Below are 20,448 nucleotides of genomic sequence, written 5' to 3' on the forward strand. Positions count from 1 at the left end.
CCTTCAAAAGGAAGCTGAAGACCCACTTCTTATGACAAGCGTACAATCTGCGGTAAGTCTCGCTCCAGCATACTGGTGCACGACTAGCTGTACCGTGGCCTACTGTAACCTCACCCATACCTTGTAGATTGTTTGTGCACCCTCGCGGGCAGGGTCCTCTCTCCTCTTGTACCAGTCGGTGACCCCTTTTGAAATGTAAAGCACCACGGAATAAATGTGGCTGTAATAGTAATAATAATTATAGTACTCTCTGGGTCAAGTGATGGCACTTTCCAGGTGTCTACCCCTAATTTGATGTGTTTTGGCAGCTTTTGGGCCCATTTGAAGGTGTTATGTGTGCGTTTTTTTTGCCCCCCCATTGAATCCTATTCCGTTCGGTAACGTTCAACAAATATTGCAAATTCGGTAATCGTAATCTGAACCGAATATAGAAACATTAGCTCATCTCTAGAGAAGAGCTTGGAAAAGAAGCCGCAGGTCACCATTCGCCCAGACGAGGATTTCTGGGTGAGTACTGCTCCGGCCCTTGAAGAAGAAGCATCTACCTAAAGGAAGAACTGCTTTTTACAATCAGGATGATGCAGTACAGGAGCAGAAGAGAAAGCTTGTTTCAACGACACAAAGGCACTTTCCGCCTCAGGAGTCCATTCCATGGGATTAACCTCTTTGTGTGTCAGGGCAGAGATGGGAGCAGTCCGGGAAGAGAAATGAGGAATGATCAGGCAGTAATAATTTGCAAATCCTAGAAATCGCTGAATAGCCTTCAGTTCACCTCTATTCGATATCTAACCTCCCCAACTCACCCCTCCCTCTGTCTTACCACAACTTACTGACATTCTCTTCCCTCTCCTCCCTAGGTGAACAATCCCCACTCCACAAACTTGCATACCCTCGCAGAAATCTCAAACACCTCCACTTACACTCACTCTCTGAATTCCTTCTCCCTCTTACAGATATAAGCTCCTTACAAAATACAGATGTTGCTGGCGCTTTATATACCACAACAGCTGCAGCCCTCAATTCGGTCACCCCCCTCACACATACCAAAGCCCGCACAATCAACAGGCAACCCTGGCACACCAGCCTGACTAAAGAACTGAGACGGACCTCCAGGGTTGCTGAGCGGAGATGGAAAAAGTCCCACTCCAAAGAGCACTTCATCGCATTCAAACAGTCCCTCAATACTTTCAAGTCCACACTCACTGCAGCAAAAGAAACATTTCTCATCTCTCATATCCTCCCTGTCACATAACCCTAAACTTTTATTCAACACTTTCAATTCTCTCCTCCGTCCCCCAGCGCCTCCTCCCTCTCCTCTCATTTCAGCTGAGGACTTTGCCTCATTTTTCAAGCAGAAGATTGATACCATCAGACAAAGCTTTTGCCTATAGTCCCCACAGCCCCTTCTCATATCTACTCAAGCCTCATCTTCCAAAACCAGCTTCTCCGCCATTAAGAAAGATAAACTTTCCTCCTTACTCTCCAAGTCACACCTCACCACCTGTGAACTTGACCCTATCCCGTCCCACCTCATCCCTTACCTTACTACAGTCTTCATCCCAACTCTAACCCACCTCTTCAACCTGTCACTGACAACTGGTGTCCTCCTCGCATGCTTCAAACATGCCTCGATCACACCCATCCTCAAAAAACCCTCTCTTGGCCTGTCCTCTCTGACTAACTATCTCCCCATATCACTTCTCCCCTATGCCTCAAAACTCCTCGAACAATACGTCCATTTTGAACTGTCCTCTCACCTCTCCTCCTGCTCCCTCTTTGACCACTTACAATCAGGCTTCCGACCGCACCATTCTACTAAAACTGCCCTGACTAAAGTCACAACCTACTAACTGCCAAATCCAAGTGACACTATTCTGACCTTCTCCTCCTGGACCTGTCATCTGTCTTCAACACAGTGGACCATTCCTTCTTAATACAGATTCTCTCATCTCTTGGCATCAAAGACTTGGCCCTATCTTAAATCTCATACTTAACAGACAGGACCTTCAGTGTTTCTCACTCACACCCCCTCCTCACCTCGCCCCCTATCTGCCGGTGTCCACCAAGGTTCAGTACTAGGACCTCTGTTCTTCTCAATTTACACCCTCGGCCTGGGACAGCTCATAGAGGCTCATGGCTTTCAGTATCACCTCTATGCTGATGGCACACAGATTTACTTCTCTGGACCTGATATCACCTCCTTATGAACCAGAATCCCACAATGTCTGTCCGCTATCTCATCCTTCTTCTCTGCTAGATTTCTAAAACTTAACATGGATAAAACTGAATTCATCATCCTTCCACCATCTCATTCAACCTATCTATCAATGTCAATGGCTGCCCACTCTCCCCAGTCCTGCAAGATTGCTACATTGTGGTAACCCTAGACTCTAATCTCTACTTCAAACTACATATCCAAGCCCTTTCCACATCTTGCCAAGTCCAACTCAAAAATATCTACCGGATCTGCATATTCCTCATCCACGAATCTGCAAAAACACTAGTGCACGCCCTCATCTCCCGCCTCGACTACTGCAACCTCCTGCTCTGTGGCCTCCCTTCCAACACTCTCGCACCCCTCCAATCTATCCTAAACTCTGCTGCCCGACTAATCCACCTTTCACCCCGCTATTCCCTGGCCTCTCCTCTTTGTCCATCCCTTCACTGGTTCCCCATTGCTCAGAGACTCCAGTCCAAAACCCTAACCATGGCATACAAAGCCATCCACAACCTGTCTCCTCCATATATCTGTGACTCAGTCTCCCGGTACATACCTGCACACAACCTCCGATCCTCACAAGAACTCCTTCTCTACTCCCGTCTTATCTCCTCTTCCCACAATCACACACAAGATTTCTTCGGTGCAACCCCCTACTCTGGAACTCTCTACCCCAACATATCAGACTCTCGCCTACTGTAGGAACCTGAAGACCCACCTCTTCCGACAAGCGTACAACCTGCAGTAACCCTCGCACCACCATATCGCTGCACGACCAGCTCTACCCTCAGCTATTGTATCCTTTCCCATCCCTTATAGACTGTTTGTGCACCCTCATGGGCAGGGTCCTCTCTCCTCTTGTACCAGTCGGTGACTTTTTTCACATGTAAAGTACCATGGGATAAATGACGCTATAATAATAATTATACTACTTGTACTCTGGGTCCATTGGTGGCACTTTCCAGGTGTCTGCCCCTAATTTGATGTGCTTTGGCAGCTTTTGGGCCTGTTTGAAGGTGTTGTGTATGCGTTTGGTTTTGACCCCCTTTGAATCCAATCGCGTTCGGCACTGCTCGGCGAATATTCGACAAATACATTGGTGAATATTGCAAAACCGGCAATTGTAATCCGAAAATAATTTTGAAATATTCGCTCGTCTCTAATTATAAACATCCTTAAAAAAATTATTTGAGCATGGCATGATGGTCATCCTGGTGATATGGTGGTGGAGTATGAGGAGAAAGAGGAGGTCGACATAAAATAGTAGAATTCCTGAAGCCTAAACCCATTTCTGGATAAAAACGGTTGCATAGGAATAGATCCCCCCCAAAAAAAACACTGGATTTGAGTTTATATTCCGATTCAATAAACCGGTGGTGTTGAGAAGTCTGGCCCAATCCAGCTCTTGTTCATTTTGATAAGACGGGCGTGTTGATGCTGGTACTAAACAACTGCCCTGATATATAGTCCAATGGATATCAGTAATAGGCAGCAGCAGCAGACAGAACGTGCAATGGACACTATTGTGCTGTATATATTGTCCACAATCTCTGCCTGCCTAACTCCTGCTATCACCAGTAATATATGCAGCTGGATTAGTCTTCAAACTATTAGTTCTAGGTTCAGATAGGGGCGAGACAGGTTTCATGAAATCTTTGGAACTCTGGGGAACCGTTACACCAGACGACCATGTATAGGAGTTTCCTCAGGCACAGAGGGGGGTATTGACTCCCAGACACAAGGTATATTCACTTGCTGACCAGACACACTTGACAGAGTACTAAATGGTTGAACAGTAGAGTTTAATGCAACAGCACGACCAGTCCAAATCATTAGTCTCTTGAAGCAACAGACTTCATCAAGAGTAGCAACTTCTTCTTACAGGCACATTGATTAACAGTCTCTTTGCAGAACAATGCAGTACAACCACGCTCTCGGCCTCTTGAGTCCCACTATTCACTACACCCACCAGTGCCCCTGTCCACAGTGCCACAAGTTTTACCTTGGAATGCAGTGAGGTACGGGGGGAGGAGTGTGGGGGAATTAGAACGGAAGGATGAGTCCAGTCCTCAGATATGCTGTTCAATCCTTGCTTCCGCTATACAACAGTTAACTCCTGCTTCTGCTGCTTTCTCCTGTAGACACCACTAACAACTAAGTGGCAGTTGCAGTGAGAGAGTCCCAGAACCTCCCTCAGCCTGGTGAAGAGGTCTGCATCCTTTAAGCTTGCTCTCCAGCTCAGAACTAACACTACTCAGTCTCTCTGAGGCAGGCCCTGGCCACTCCCCTTAGCTGCACCCTGTTAACCCTTCTTGTTGCTGGATGCTGAACAATATCATGTGAAGTATCTACCCGTCACATATACACACACTTTTGGAATACGTATACCTAACTATTAAACCACTAATTCTATCCCTGACTCAGCAGCACCTCTCCCTACTCTGCCTTCTTCTGGGGTAGACTGTGACGAGCATAGCAGCACCAGGTCTTATATAGACCTGATGGTGCTGTGCAACCAGCCAATCACTGTAATGCCACAACCAACATGGCTACGACATTACAGTGAATGGCAGGCAATGCCTGCATGTTCATTGGCTTTCTAAAGAGCGCCAAACATGCAGGACAGGAAACCCATCTCAGAAACCCTCATCAAGCAGTGAGATGCTCAGGCAAGTAACAAGCAGTCATATGCACGCTCATGCATCGCTATTAGTAACTGATTAAGTTATTGGGTGTGTGCATGCACACATAGCTCCCAACCATCCCATATTCAGCAGGACTGTTCCAATTGAGGGCTCAGTCCCACATCTCATCACAGCTCAGCAGTTCTCCCAAGTTCTGTTTATACTAACCTCTCCAGTGTTTTCATTGCTCTGTAGCTCCTCTGCCGGGGGCAGGGCTGCTCACTGGTCAGTGAATAAATGTAATTATATTACATTCACTTCTTCATTGTACTGTGATCACATCTCCCCGGGACTCGACTATACATCCAACAGTGATTTCAGTGTCCAGAGGCTGTAGCTTAAACCACTGAACTACAGCTCTCAATGGTAAACATAGGAGAATTTAGTTATCTTGACTCTACAATGCAGTCAATGAATCCAGAAGCAGCTCATACAAGTCCATAGAAATACATTGTTTATAACAATGTATTTTTATGATGCCTGTATACTAAGCAGAAGAAAATAATTTTTTTGGTCCGATAAATAAAAGTAGTAAATTTACGAGCAATTACAAAAATGTATTTTTTTCAGTGAATCCCTGGTCATGAATCCACAACTTTAAAACATTATAGACGCAGTCACTTAACCTGCAGAGCCACATTCTCTAGTGACGTCATTGCTAGAATTCGGTCTACTTGATCTGTACTGCAGGCTGATCGAAATACACTGCTGTGTACAATAAACGTATTTTTATTCTACAGGGAGAATAAGAGATTTTTTTCAGCGTATAAAGTTGCTAAAAAATAATAAACAAAAACATTTGATAGTGGAAAAAATATTGTCATTTTTAATGTGTTTTGTAAAAAATAATGAACATCACAAATCAGCAAATAACACGGACATATTTGGTGTCCCTGTAATTGTAACGAGCCGCACAACACAGCGATCAGATTATTTACCGGGATCAGTAAATGACGTAAAAAAAATGGCAAGATTGATATTTTTTCTCTATTAAACCGATAAAAAATGTGATAAAACTGTAATGCTGAGGCCGAGTTCACACATAGCGTAAATGCTGTGTTATTTCTGTTGCTTTTTGTCTGCAGGTGTCCGCACCACACAACTAGTGTTGAGCCACCCCCGTAGTGTTCGAGTTCGGTTCGGTTCGTCGAACACCCGTGTGTTCGCCGAACTGTTCGTCGAACACCTTCGAACACCGTTAAAACCAATGGCAGGCAAACAAAAACACATAGAAACACATAGAAAACACCTTCAAAGGTGTCCAAAAGCTGACAAACTGCTCAGAAGACACAACTAACACATGGAAAAGTGACAAGTACATATAGTCATGCGAAAAGAAAAGAGGTGGAGGAGTAAAAGGAGGGGGAGACACAGATATAGGCATGTCATGCCCTTCTAAAATCCAAAAAGTGAGAAGCCGACACGTTCAGTCCGCTCCTGCCCGTGCCACCTCCATGTCGCCGGGTTTGTGCCAGAGCCGCGGTGAACCCTGACGGCCAGCCCCCCTCTCCCAATACTGGTGCCTGTCCGCTGGTGGGTCGAGCGAGCCCCCCTGTGGTGGAGGCAGCTCTAAGCTTTTTAATTTAAATTGTCTCTCTAATTTGAATAAATACACTTTAAATCCATTTACAAGGATCTATTGGAGGGCAAGTCTCATGCCAGCAGCCGCGTAATTCCAGCTCCAGTAGCGTCCACTAAAGCTGCTGCAGTTAAAAAGCTTTTATAAGGATCGAGCTCGGCTGTCCACCGCAAGGCATCCTACTGCCAGTCCGAGCCCCTATGCCTTGGGGTGCCTCCTGATGCTCTTCACTGAGTATCCCGTGGTCCCGAAGCATTTCCTTTGAAAAAATGAAGTGTAGCTTGCTTAACAGCCGGGATAATCCGCTGACTAGCAGACCCTGCTACTAGGCACAAAGTATTTCCTGGGCTAGATGCAGTTAAAAATTTGTAATTAGATACTCTCGTTGGATGCTGAGAAAGCATTCCATAGAGTCTCCTGGCACGCCATATATGATTCTCTTAAAAAGCTTGGGGTAGGGGTCTAGGGGACCCTTTTATAGCCAAAATCACAGCCCTGTATCGCAATACGTCACCTAGGCTGAAGATAAATGGAACTGTAGCACCCTGAGGGCTCGGTTGCTACAGAGGTATTGCACCTCACCCAGAGGTGTGATATCTGACTCTCAGGTAAGGATGTAGTGTGGATCAGGACCCGACACCTGCATGCATTACACCACATTGCCGTGGGGCAGGGCGACCAATATGCCCCTGAGATGGGCACGACAGTCCCTGTCCCTGGCTGGAGTGGGGGGAGGGAACACTGAGGAAGGGGAACCCTGTAGTGCAGGAGCAGGGAGGAAGCAGTTCCTGGGTGCATTGAGAAGGGAGTATAAAAGGTGGGCACCATCTTAGTTCAGTGCAGAGAAGTCTGAGCAGAAGTGGCAGGGAGCAGGGGCTCTGCATGAGCTCTGCTCCGGAGGCGGGCCTAGTAACAGAGGCCCAGGCCTGGAAGAGGGAGAAGGAAGGAAGAGGAGCGGAGAAGGAACGAGGAACGAAGGGATCTCAGGGGTGCGGACGGGCGAGTCGCCACCGCACGCCCGAATCCACCTGCGTGGAGGGGTCAGGCCAAAGGGGGAGACCGGTCCCCGAAACTAGTGGAGGCAGGAAACGACCCTCAGCTAGAAACAGGAGGCTGTGACATTTTATGTGGCGCAGCCCCTCGCTACACCCGCTAGGAAGGCACCACATAGGGTCAGGGAAACTGGCGCCAAGTTTACCAAGAGGAGGCCCGAGGCAGCCGGACAGAAGTGTTGGTAAGAAAGGCCAGACAAAGGACACACAAAGGGGGTCCTGTGAAGCACTCCAAAGTTATCTGGGAGTTGTCTGAGCCCCTCACCTGGTGAGCACAGTACGACGTGGGCAGCCGTTACCTGCAGACGTGGTCTGGATAATAAGAACTGTGAGTAAAGGCCCTGGACTGCATCACTGACTCCGTGTCATTACTGCTGCTGCCCTGCACCATCACCCCCATCCTCCGCATACACTGCCCTGAGGCTATACTCCTCCCGTGGGGAGTTATGCTACGCTCTGCTGCACCCACAACACCAGCCTCAGCGGTCTGCCCTGGAGCGGCGGTTCACTCTGACCGCAATCCACGGGTGGCGTAGTTGGACATTTAAACATCAAAACCACATAAATAGTTCCGCCACTGGTTTGACCGCCCTGAGCCACGGAACCGGGTTGCCGCCACGGAGACTACAACCACCAGCATCCACCAAAAAGGGTCCGGCTCCGGGTGTCCCAAGGCCCAGGGGGCGCGTCAGAACATTTTCATCACCTTTCACAATCACCAATGGGACAAGGCAGGGATGTTCTCTGTCCCCTCTCTTATACATCCTAGTGACGGAGCACCTGCTCTCATCAATTCGCCATAACCCCAATATTAGGTGGATTGAGGTGGGAGGCACCGAGTACAAGTGCTCTCTATTTGCTGATGATGTCCTAGTATATATCACTCAATCACATATATCCATCCATGCTGTTATGGCTGAAATAGATCACTTTGTTACATGGTCAAATTTTAAAATCAATGCAGCGAAGTCTGAGGCCCTCGATGTCTCCCTCCCCAAATCCATATAGGATTCCATCCAGTCCAACTTTCCCTTTGCCTGGCCCTCACAGGGTATCAAATACTTAGGAATTCCTATTCATAGAGACCTCTCCCATCTATGTTATCTTAATTTTGGGCCCTTTATTGAACAACTCCATACAGACCACGGTTGGCAAGTTAGAACTGTAAGATTCACTACGTGAACCACTGGTGTTTTGTGGAAAAGCACATGTACACTGTGTTCCAAATTATTATGCAAAAAGTGTTTAGGAGTGATAAGGGAAGAATTTGTTTGTTTGTCAGTTAAACTCATTGATGGTGATGTGTGTCAGGGCTCTTTATATCACTGTAAGCAATTGCAGACACCTGTGCTAATTAGTTTGGCAGGTGTGTCCAATGAAAGGCAAGACTACTTAAGAAGGCTGTCTCACATTATTAAGCAGCCTACATTTTCTGCCAAAATGGGAAAGAAAAAGGATGTGTCGGCTGCTGAGAAGCAACAAATTGTGGAGTGTTTAGGTCAAGGCATGACTACAATCAACATTGTGCGATGATCAGGATGAAGTGTCTTGGCAATCAAGAAGTATGTAGCTGATTCACAGTACACACGTGTGCGTGCTGATAAGGGCAAATTGAGGACTCTTTCCTACAGGCAATTACGTCAGGTTGAAAGAGCAGCGGCAAAAAAGCCTTGTCATAGCAGCAGACAAGTTTTTGAAGCTGCTGGTGCCTCCAACGTCCCCCGAACAACAAGATGCAGGGTCCTTCAGAGGTTTGCAGCTGTGCATACGCCATCCTGTCGACCTCCTCTATCCACTTCACACAAGCAGAAACGGCTCCAGTGGGCCAAACATTACATGAAGACTGATTTCAAAACTGTTTTGTTCACGGATGAGTGCCGTGCAGCGCTCGATGGTCCAGATGGATGGAGTGGAGGATGGCTGGTTGATGGACACCCCACGCAAACACGGCTACAGTGCCAACAAGGAGGAGGTGGAGTAATGTTTTGGGCTGGAATCATGGGGAGAGAGATTGTCGGCCCCTTTAGGATCCCTGAAGGAGCTAAAGATGAACTCCATAATGTATGTGGATTTTCTCAAACAGCACTTCCTGCCATGGTTCAAGAAGAAGAACCGTGTATTTCACAGCAAGATCATTTTTGTGCATGATAATGCACCATCTCATGCTGCACATAAAACATCTGCATCTCTGGCTGATATGGGCATAAAAGGGGACAAACTTATGGTGTGACCCCCATGCTCCCCTGACCTCTACCCCATTCAGAACCTTTGGAGCATCATTAAAAGGAGTGTCTATGATGGCGGGAGGCAGTTCACATCTAAGCAACAGCTCTGGGAGGGTATTCTGTCCTCATGCAAAACAATTGAAGCAGAAACCATCCAAAACCTGACAAATTCAATGGACGAGAGAGTTCAGAAGCTCCTTTCGAACAAGGGGTCCTATGTGAAAATGTAACATCACCTAGAATAAAATTTTGAGTTGAAAACTGTTTGATTTCAGTTTCTAACAACCTGCTAATGCTTATAATTTCAAAAATGACCATTTTTTTGGTCTTTATTAAAATGAAAAGGTTGATCGAAAAGTTTGGGGGATCTAAGAGTGTGGCAACCCAGTAGTCATGATTACTTCGAATTCTGACAATATGAGGGTCATGCTGCAGGTAGTGCAGCAAGAAGGCACTTATGTGTCTTGCACATCTCGGAGCCCCAAAATTATTTTCCGGTCTAGATGCAGCTAAAAATTATTATTAATTTTAAATCTGGTGAAGCTTTAGTATAGATGGCCTAATAGGATCAGTGCTGCACACTGCTACAAAGCCCAAATTATTTTCCAGTCAAGATACAGATAAACATGATTAGTAATTTTAAATCTGGTGGAGCTTATTATAGATGGCCTAATAGAATCAGTGCTGCACACTGCTACAAAGCCCAAATTATTTTCCAGCCAAGATACAGATAAACATGATTAGTAATTTGAAAGCTTAAAACGGTTGGTAGGGTGATTTTAACCAATCATCAAGCTTTTACTCTCCCCAGGATGACACAGGGGTAGAAAAGTCGTTTCGGATCCATGATTTGTTCATCTTTATGAACGTGAGTCTGTCTACATTATCAGTGGAGAGCCGCGTGCGCTTATCTGTCAGCACACCACCAGCAGCGCTGAACACACGTTCAGACAGAACGCTGGCTGCGGGGCATAACAAGATCTACAAGGCGTAAGTGGCTAGCTCCGGCCATTTATCTAGATTGGAAGCCCAAAAAGAGCAAGGGTCCAGTGACACAGTCGTGGCTTCAATGTTTACTTGGAGATACTCCTGTACCATCGTCTCTAGGCGTTGACTATGTGTCAGACTTCTTGTCTCCTGTGGCCTTGCAAAGGATGGGCTAAAAAAGTGGTGAAATAATTCCGCAAAATTGATGTTACCAGCAGATACTGTGGTTCTGTTACGGTTTGAGTGCTGAACACTTGACGGTCCCACGGTTGGCAAGTTGGAACTCTGAGATTCACTACGTGCACCACTGGTATTTTGTGGAAAAGCACATGTAAGATTCTGCAACAGTCTCTGCTGATACTCCTGCATGCGTGCATCCCTTTCTATGGCAGGAATAATTTCTGCAAATTTACTTTTGTACCGGGGATCTAACAGTGTGGCAACCCAGTAGTCAGGATTATTTCTAATTCTCACAATTCGAGGGTCATGTTGCAGGTAGTGCAGCAAGAAGGTCCTCTCCCCCCAACCTCGCACAACAGAAATGTGATCAAGGTCTCCCTCATCTGATGAGTCTTCCATCAGTTCGTCCTCCACTTCTTCCTGGGCTCCTGCACCTTCCTCACTAGTTTGGCTGCTACCATGCGCCCTGGTAAAACCATCTCCCCCACCCTCACATGCCTGCCGCCTTGGTGCTGCCGACCGTCTGGACCTTGCAGATGTTAGCCCTTCCGCATACAACTCCTCCTCCTCTACTTCCTCCACCTCCTCTTGTGCCACCACCTGACTCCGAATTCTGTTTAACATGTGCTCCAGCATGTAAATCACCGGAATAGTCATGCTGATAATGGCATCGTCAGCACTAAACATCTTCGTCGCCATTTCAAAACTGTGCAGAAGGGTGCATAGGTCCCTGATCTGAGACCACACCTCCAGCGTGATTTGCCCCACCTCTGGATCTCGTTGGCCCAGGCTATACGTCAGAACGTATTGCACCAGGGCTTGTCGGTGCTGCCACAGTCGCTGCAACATGTGCAGAGTTGAATTCCACTGGGTAGGCACATCGCATTTTAGCCGGTGAAGTGGCAGGCCTAACGACTTCTGTAGAGATGTAAGTCGCTGAGCTGCGGGATGCGAACGGCGAAAGTGAGCACACAGCGACCGTGCCCTCTGCAGAAGGCCATCTAGTCTGGGATAGTGGGCTAAAAATTGCTGGACAACCAGGTTCAACACGTGAGCCATACAAGGCACGTGTGTGACATTGCCCCGGCGAAGGGCCGCACCCAGGTTTGCAGCATTGTCGCACACGGCCTTCCCTGGTTTCAGGTCCAGTGGAGACAACCATTCATGAAATTGGTTCTCCAGAGCTGACCACAACTCCTCAGCTGTGTGACTCACATTTCCCAGACATTTCAATGTAAAAACCGCCTGATGACGTTGAGCCCTACTGCCAGCATAGTAAGGAGGTGTGCAGGATCCCTTCTGCGCAGTTAGAAAGCTTGTGGCATGACCAGACAGGCTTTGGGTGCAGGTGGAAGACCGAGAGGAGGTTGAGGAGGCAGAAGCAGTGGAGGAACTTTGACATAAAGAGGATTGACGCACAACTCGTGGGGACGGCAAGACTTGGACAGCAGCCCCTTGTCCTGCTGTCACCATAGTTACCCAGTGCCCAGTCAGCGACATGTAACGCCCCTGTCCATGCCTACTCGTCCAAGTGTCTGTGGTGAAATGCACCCTGTCACACACAGATTTTCTCAAAGAAGCAGTGATGTTGTGTGCGACATGCTGGTGGAGCGCAGGCACACCTTTCTTTGAGAAGTAGTGCCGACTGGGCATCTGGTACTGGGGCACTGCGACGGACATAAGGTCTCGAAAATCCTCTGTGTCCACCAGGTGGAAAGGCAGCATTTCTGTAGCCAAGAACTTGCAGATGGTGAAATTCAACCTCTTAGCTTTCTCATGGCTAGGAGGAAATGGTCTTTTACTTGTCCACATCTGAGGGACCGAGGGCTGGCTATTGTGCTTAGACGGGGTTGATAAGGGTGTCCCCGGCAAACTGACGGTCTGTGAGGAAGATGCAGGCGGACATGTTAGGTTGCCTTGATCCAAAGGTGGTGCTATCGATGTCGGACAGCGCTCAACACCAGCTGGTGTTACCACCTCCAAAGAAAATGATGACCTGCCAATCACGCTGGCTGTTGCGGGTAAAGAGGTGGCAGGTCTGCGCCCCAAAACAGGTGTGACTGCTGTCCCCCCAGTCACAGAGGATGAAGAGGCCGCGGATGCACAAGATATGGCAGACGGTGGTTGGCCCGGCCGGCTAGGCCGCATTGTAGCACACTGAGCTTCCCACTGCAACTTATGCTTCATGTCCATGTGCCGGTTCATGCATGAAGTACTCAAACTATGTATTTTTTGGCCTCTACTTAGCTTTTGCTGACAAATGTTACAGATAACACGAGTTGGGTCATCTTTATCGATCTGAAAAAATGCCCAGGCTATGCAAGGCTTAGCACCCATGCGACCTGAAGAGCCACCACGACTTGTGGTGAGAGGCAGAGTTGTGTTTGAGGATGTAGTTGTTGACGTGCTTCCAGTACTACGTCTCTGTCCAGGAAGGCGCAACCTGACCTCGTCGTCACTAGCATCTTCCTCCACCTCCTCTGCTGACCTCATCTCTTGGCTGACTGTGGGTTGACAGTAAGTGGGATCTCCAACCTCATCATCATCACCCTGTGCGTTATCACACCCGTCGTCCTCAGAGCCAACCTGTTCCTGCCCTGACAAAAAACTAAAGTTGTCGCTCCAATCAGGTATTTGAGTCTTATCATCGTCTTCCTCATTGTCTCCACCAACAGGAGTTACAGTTTGGGAATGAGGGTCTACATTATGGTCAGAACCTTCTGCGTCTGGTCCTGGATCCGACTCATAAAGATTCTGGGCATCAGTGCAGATCATTTCCTCGTCTGGATTCACAGAAGCGCTGGAGTCGACCTCTGATTCCCAGGCTATAGTATGAGTAAACAGCTCTGCAGACTCAACCATCTGTTCTACCTCATACTCAGACGGGCAGCTGGAGATTTGGGAGCTGTGAGGAAGCAAGTGCGATTGGGGTGACACCTTTGAGGACTGGAGTATTTGTGATGTTGAAGTTGATGTGGAGGAGAGCCCACTTAAAGGAGCACTTGATATCCGTTGAAGCACCTGCTGTTTTTGTGCCTCATCTGGAATTTGTAGCGATTGGCGTGGCCGTAAGAAGGGGATCTTATCACATTGTCTGCTAAAAGAAGTAGACATTTTAGTTTGGCTGGAAGATGGTCTTTCTTCTGCAGATGTTACTGTTGCTTTAACACCTACCCCACGGACACAACCTTTTTTCCCCTTCCCAACACGCCTATTCCCCTTTCCACCAGCAGCAGGCCTTTTTCCACTCATTTTGGTGGTTAACTAATTAACAACTCTGGAGTTGTTTGCACAAAAAAACAATGGATGGGAACCGAGCAGAGCTGAGTGGCCAAACTGTGGTATTAGGCCAAAACTATTGGCTGGGTTAGATGCAGAAAAAAATTATATTCAATTTGCAACCTGATGGAGGTCAGTATAGATGGACTAATAGAGAAAGTCCCACACACTGCTAGAAGGCCAAATATTTTTTCAGAGCTAGATGCAGATAAAAATTATTTTTAATTTGCAACCTGATGGAGGTCAGTATAGATGGACTAATAGAGAAAGTCCCACACACTGCTAGAAGGCCAAATATTTTTTCAGAGGTAGATGCAGAAAAAAATATATTCAGTTTGCAACCTGATGGAGGTCAGTATAGATGGACTAATACAACAAGTCCCACACACAGCTAGAAGCCCAATATTTTTTCAGAGGTAGATGCAGAAAAAAATATATTCAGTTTGCAACCTGATGGAGGTCTGTATAGATGGATTAATAGAACAAGTCCCACACACAGCTAGAAGCCCAATATTTTTTCAGAGGTAGATGCAGAAAAAAATATATTCAGTTTGCAACCTGATGGAGGTCAGTATATATGGACTAATACAACAAATCCCACACACAGCTAGAAGCCCAATATTTTTTCAGAGGTAGATGCAGAAAAAAATATATTCAGTTTGTAACCTGATGGAGGTCTGTATAGATGGATTAATAGAACAAGTCCCACACACAGCTAGAAGCCCAATATTTTTTCAGAGGTAGATGAAGAAAAAAATATATGCAGTTTGCAACCTGATGGAGGTCAGTATAGATGGACTAATACAACAAGTCCCACACACAGCTAGAAGCCCAATATTTTTTCAGAGCTAGATGCAGAAAAAAATTATATTCAATTTGCAACCTGATGGAGGTCAGTATAGATGGACTAATACAACAAGTCCCACACACAGCTAGAAGCCCAATATTTTTTCAGAGGTAGATGCAGAAAAAAAATATATTCAGTTTGCAACCTGATGGAGGTCTGTATAGATGGATTAATAGAACAAGTCCCACACACAGCTAGAAGCCCAATATTTTTTCAGAGGTAGATGAAGAAAAAAATATATGCAGTTTGCAACCTGATGGAGGTCAGTATAGATGGACTAATACAACAAGTCCCACACACAGCTAGAAGCCCAATATTTTTTCAGAGCTAGATGCAGAAAAAAATTATATTCAATTTGCAACCTGATGGAGGTCAGCATAGATGGACTAATACAACAAGTCCCACACACAGCTAGAAGCCCAATATTTTTTCAGAGGTAGATGCAGAAAAAAATATATTCAGTTTGCAACCTGATGGAGGTCTGTATAGATGGATTAATAGAACAAGTCCCACACACAGCTAGAAGCCCAATATTTTTTCAGAGGTAGATGAAGAAAAAAATATATGCAGTTTGCAACCTGATGGAGGTCAGTATAGATGGACTAATACAACAAGTCCCACACACAGCTAGAAGCCCAATATTTTTTCAGAGCTAGATGCAGAAAAAAATTATATTCAATTTGCAACCTGATGGAGGTCAGTATAGATGGACTAATAGAATGATGCTATGCCCAAAAGATTTTACTTCACTAGGTGCAGTAAAAAAATTGGTATTCTATACACAGGTGGTATATCTTGCAACACAGATAGGCTACTCCACTGACTAACACACTCTGCAATAGGCCAAAAAGGATTAGCTTTGCTAGATTCAGCCAAATGCTGTGAAAAAAACTTGCACAGCACTGGCACAGACCTGCCTGGCAAAAACTGATAGGAACTGATGTAACCTAGTCCTGAAAAGGACTCCAATTACAATTAGTCTTTACTCCCACAATCTATCTATTTAAGAGCACAGACCTGCCTGATAAAAGTCGTAGGAAATGCTGTAACCTAGTCCTTAAAAGGACTGCAATCACAACTATTCCCTACTCCCAAGCTATCTGTAGATTTGTGCGAAAATTGGCTTGAAATTAACAAGGTATAGCGCACACAGCAACAGCGGTGCCGTCTAACACGCAGCTGCAGCAGTGAGAAAATGGTGGCGAAGGGGAAAATGTCTGGGTCTTATAGGGCAAGGACATGTGACATACACTGCCAATGACACATGCCCTTGCTTGTGTGAAAAAAAGCACTTTGCTCCGTGTGTGCGCTGCTGATAGGCTGACAGATTGCACCTCCCCACTGTAAATGCGGGAAAGAGAAAAAAAAAATGGAGATCTTCATTGTTCCTGCAGAGATCCATCCCCTGCCCCTCCCCCCACCCCGCTGTACACTCAAACTGCGTATTAACATTAATTTTCATCATTACTGAGAAAAAATCCAGTTATGATTTTGGTGCACGAACAGTTATCGAACATAACCTCGAACAGCCGAATTTTTCTCAAATTGTTCGTGTTCGCCGAACGGCTCGAACACCGCCCAAAACAGCTCGAATTTGAGATTGGCGAACAGTTCGAGTAGAACAACGCTCATCTCTACACACAACACAATAACAATCTTCTCTGATTATGGCGTGTTTGCTGTGTTTCTTTTATGGGTTTTCCTGTTTACTTGATGCGATTTTGGGGCAGATGTGAAGCAGAGTTTTTATCGCTATTTAAAAGTACAGAAAAACTTTGATCCTGCACTTAAAAAAGCAGTGGCGTTCTTTTTCTTCATGCGTTTTCTTCAGAAGAAGCGAGCGTGTATTGTTAACCCTTTCGGCAAGAACACTCGGGTGCTCGCTGAGTATTTGCAGAGAGCTCGACATCTATGTTTGAGCCGCCGCGGCTGCATGTGTTGCGGCTGTTAGACAGCTGTGACACATGCAGCGATTGCCTGTTGTTTGGCGTTCTCGCCAAAAGGGTTAAAATCAAAGCTTTTCTGTACTATATAAAGCACCTTAAAAAAGCGGCTTCACATCTGGACGAGAAATGCATCAAATAAGGGGGAGAAGATTGTTATTGTGGAGTTTGGTGTGGACATCTGCTGAAAACAAAATACACAGTATTTCTGCAATGTGTGAACATAGCCTTATAGACACAAAAAAGCCGGATGTCATATAGTGAAGCTACATAAAGATGAGAACGTTCTGGCGGCTCCGACTGTGAATGAGGGAACAAAAAATTAATCTTCAGGTACCAACGAGATTTGAGCAGGACACACAGATGAAATCACGCTGCCCTGAAAAATAATAGATTCACGACCTCCTCTCCAGCCGCCAGGTAGCACTGACCTGGATGCTGGACTGGAGTCCCGTGGATCGATCCGCTCATCTCTAGTCCAACTGTCCTGGATACAGGGACAGCCCCGGATTTGAGTCTACAACCTGCAGTTTTGGGCGTCTGCGGAATTTCCCTCACTATCAGAAGGGAAAAAAGATAATGGTAAATGGGCATGGATTGGGGTGTGGCCAAAATTTCTGTTCTTCAAAAGTTGGGAGGTATGCATGCGCGGGCGGCTAGCACATCAAGAGCCAGAGAGCATGGTTTGTTGTACGCATGAAACTTCCTTCACCGCCTTTAGGGCGGGAATAATTATATCACTGAGCATGTGACTGGATCCTCTGACTCTCTATTAAGAGGATGCTTGATCAGCCAGCGCATGCGCCGTTATACCCAGCTATCAATGACGTCATCAGGGTTCCTTTTTCTAATTGCCCCGTTCTCCTATTTAAACTTCACCGCCCCCTGCCTTGACACGCCCCCCTGAAGAAGCGTGGGAAAAACGTACACATCGGGGCAGAAGGCAGGAGTCCCCTCCATTATCACCTAGCGTCTCACCATACAGGTAAAACTACATTAGGATTTCTTGAGTCCTTTGATCATTGAGAACAATGTGTGTTTCTAATTGAATTTAACCCCAGACAGTGATATCCCATGGCATGCCAGATCATGCAGTCATTTCAATAGATATGTTCAGGTTTTAGCTGTAAATTATTAATCATGACTGATCCAAATAAATACTGACATGCCAGAAGGAACCTGTTCAAAAATAGTTCATTGTGCCTGACTTGGTGGTTTTTATTTCAGTCATTAATTCTTAGGATTCTTGGGCCATGCCAAGTGACCCAGGGCACTTTATTCCTTCAATGATTATATAACAAACTGAATTAATTGCTGTTTGCACTGAATTAGTTATATTTAGGTCAGATTATACTGGCCTGTAAGGATTTATCCCTTGGCCGTTGTCCTAACAGTGCATCACATGCTCCCCTGCCCGTCTGTTTTTACCATGGATCAATATTAAAGGATTGTTTTTTACATTTACCGGTGAGTGCTACTCTTTTTTTTCTCTTGCAAAGACAGGATCATCTAATCCTGCAAAGGGGCCGATTGGGGAAGTCGCATGATCCTTTGTGGGCAAGTCCGAGCCTGAATGTAAATAGTAAATACATTTTTCAAAGTGAAATAATAACAATTACAATAATAGGGAAGTTTTCATAAAGGATGAAGACTTAAAGCAATAACAAAAAGTAAATCAAGATTAAGTGATTCACTTTATGACACATGAAGAACATAACAGTCCGCTTGGCTCTAAGGCTATGTGCCCACGATGCAGAAATGCTGCATATTTTTTCTGCTTCTCCCTGACAGGAAAAACGCCTGCGTTTTTTACATGCGTTTTTCCTGCCAGGTAGAAGCGTTTGTCAAGCGTTTTTGCATGCATTTCTGCATGGGGGTTATTAAGCGCTTTTCCAAGCGATTTTAGCATCTCTTGGAAAAGTGCTTGACAACTTGTTCACACTATATAAATCCATGCAACCGGAATGGTTTTATATAGTGTGACCAAGTAATAGTTAAAATAAAAAAGAATAAGAATGGTAAAAAATAAAGATTATACTTACCTTCCGATGTCCTCCCGGTGTTTTCTCCGGTGCGTCCGTTGTCTTGGGCGGCTCGCGGTGGTGTGAAGGACCTGCGGTGACATCATTGGGTCATGTGACAGGTCACATGACTCAATGACGTCATGGCAGGTCCTTCACAACACCGCGACCCATACAGCAGACCAGACGGAGGGGAGAAAACACCGGGAGGACATCGGAAGGTAAGTATAATCTTTATTTTTTATTTTAAATTCTTTTTTTTTTTTACAGTTTCTATGGTACCCAGGTCTGGATGACATTGAACCGTGTGATATCCGCATGTTCACATGTAGTGATGCGGATGTCACGCGGTCCAATGCAAGTCAATGGCGGCGATTACGCTGCGTGTCCGCAAAATTAATGGACATGCTGCGTATTTTTCCGCAATGATAATCCGGAGCGGAAATTTCCGCAGCATGTGCACAGCACATGTGAATTATCATTGGGGACCATGGGGCACGTAGTACCAAGCTTTTTTAAGTGTTTTCGCTACGGAAATTCCCCGGCAAAAACGTCTGAAAAACCCATAGTGAGCACGCAGCCTTAGTGACGGTACAATTGCATTCTGCTATCTCCATCATTTCTGTAGTAATCACTGTTTCCACTCGTCTTTGGATTATGATATGAATTTGCATTGTCATCATTAGATTTGTACCGACATGCAGATTCCACATGTTGTGTAGTAACAATTAGATTGCTCTTACCCCAGAATTCAGGTCTCTTCTTCTTCTCTTTGCAGACATCCTGTCGCCTGCACTTTTTTTACAGTCTGTTAGCTTTAAGGAGTCAGGCAGGGGAAGAAAGAGGAGGAGGAGGAGGAGTGAAACCAGGTCCTGTGTATGAGCTTGGACTGCTGTTTCATATGACAGAGCTTAGTTTCTGGAATAGATAAGGGGTCACTCCCTTCTCCACGTTTCATCATGAGGATCCAAAATGCATCAGCTGCTGATTATATCACAATATTGGGATCTGAATCCTATTTTTATGTGGCAGCATACAGATTTTTGCTAACATTTTAAAATATTTATTAGTATGTAGCAGAATTAGAACAGGTTGGTGTGGATTAGCCATGTTTGAAGTTTCTGCATCCTGTACTTTGGTTTTATGACTTTGAAGCAGATTTTTAGACATACTGTCTTTGTTGCTTTCTTCTCCTTGGAGTCAATACCAGCATGTGTCCAGACTTCAAAATTCCTGAAAAAATATATTTTTATAGAGTAAAAATGTATTCTACCAAAATACAATTTTTCTGCTTCAGCCTAATTCCCACTGTAAACAGGTCCGGTTGAGCTTTTGTTCGTTCAGGGCAAAATGTTACTTCACGTTTCCAGCTTAATATTACATATCTTGCCCATAGCTTGTGCATACCCCCAGATCCCAAGGCACATGCCATA

General features: G+C 45.7%; 1 pseudogene; it reads right to left on the minus strand.

Annotated features, from left to right (window-relative positions):
* Nucleotides 1–19,930, minus strand: part of LOC141265128 (ATP-binding cassette sub-family B member 5-like) — a 661,237-nt pseudogene extending 641,307 nt beyond the window's left edge.
* Nucleotides 19,931–20,448: the final 518 nt, after the last annotated feature.

This window comes from Phyllobates terribilis, unplaced genomic scaffold (assembly GCF_046119375.1).
Source record: "Phyllobates terribilis strain yellow unplaced genomic scaffold, ASM4611937v1 Scaffold_4__5_contigs__length_816908805, whole genome shotgun sequence".
In the NCBI taxonomy this organism is placed as follows: Eukaryota; Metazoa; Chordata; class Amphibia; order Anura; family Dendrobatidae; genus Phyllobates; species Phyllobates terribilis.